Source organism: Triticum dicoccoides, chromosome 5B (genome assembly GCF_002162155.2).
Source record: "Triticum dicoccoides isolate Atlit2015 ecotype Zavitan chromosome 5B, WEW_v2.0, whole genome shotgun sequence".
Taxonomy (NCBI): Eukaryota; Viridiplantae; Streptophyta; class Magnoliopsida; order Poales; family Poaceae; genus Triticum; species Triticum dicoccoides.
In genome coordinates, this window is record NC_041389.1 from 281,514,845 (window position 1) to 281,516,220 (window position 1,376).

Sequence of the window (1,376 nt, forward strand, 5' to 3'; positions counted from 1 at the left end):
GGGGGACACGGGTGCCGCAGGGGACGTGACCGACGCAGTCGTCATTCCTCCTGTGGCCGAAGCGGGAGTGGAAGACACCGGGAGAGGGCGGCATCAACAGCATCTCGACGGCCGTGTTCCACAAGGTGCTGGTGGGGAGAATGTTCAGTCTCCGCCTTCCCACCACGCTGGAGGGCGCAGCCGCAGCGACAACGCCCGCTGTGGTGCGAGTTGCGACCCCCTCCTGTCCCTGTTATGGGCGCAGCTACGGGGCGCGTGCCTTACCCAGGGCAAGGTAACCAAGACGAAGCTCCAAACGGGGTTGTCAACCCCCAGGTGCATCCTTCTCACCATCGTACCGCCATGGCGACTCGCTCTCAGTGACGAGAACACGGCGCCACCACCACCGGTACCGTGAGGAGTTGAGTGACATCACGATTCACATCGTCATCTATGCCAAGCACTGGCGCGAGCCCAACTCCTGCTGAGATTCCCGCCAGCGGCCGACCAAATGGATGAGTGGAGAGCCACCATTCAGAGGTTGATCAGTTTTGCTGAAGTGGAAGGATCGCAGTGGGCAGGCCCGCCACAGCGCCCGTAGGCAGCAACCACCGCCCGAGCTGCTGACCACATTGAGGAAGCCACCCAGACGGTGCAATCCCCTCCACGGCAGCCAGCGTAGAGGCTACGGCCAGAGCCGCACGACCAAGAGCCCGATGATGCGTTAATGGATTCATCTGATCCTTGAGCCCGTCGAGATCAACAGCGGGTCCTGGAAGATCGGCGGAGGGAAGACGCGCGCGTCACTATAGAACGACACCGTGAAACCCACTGCCAATCTCACAGACGCAATGGCCCAGACGTCGACGAACCCGCGCCCAGTGAAGGCGGGTACTTTCCTTTCGAGGTTGGGTGGCCTGCCTTCACTCGCGAGCTGCAGCAAGTCCATTGGCCATCTTCCTGTGTTTTCAAACCAGAGATACCAGAAAAATATGGTGGAAGGCCGAACCCGGCAGAGTTCTTGAGCATCTACACAATTGTTGTTCAAGCCGCCGGAGGAAGAGATGAGAAGGTGTTCGCCAACTACTTCCCTTTGGCACTCAAGCCAAACATGAGATCATGGTTGATCACCTGCGAGAAAATTCCATTTCGTCCTGGGCCGTCTGTGCAATGAGTTTATTGGTGCCTTCACGGGCAGCCATCAAGAACCAGGACGACCCAATGATTTGCAACTCCTTCCGCAAAAGGAAGGGGAGAGTTTGCGGAAATATATGCAGAGGTTTAGCCGGGTGCACAGGAACATTCCAGATATCCACCCGACAACTATAATTGTCGCATTCCAGTCCAATGTATGCAACATGAGGATACGTTCCAAGATGAACGTCCGGTTGCCTAAG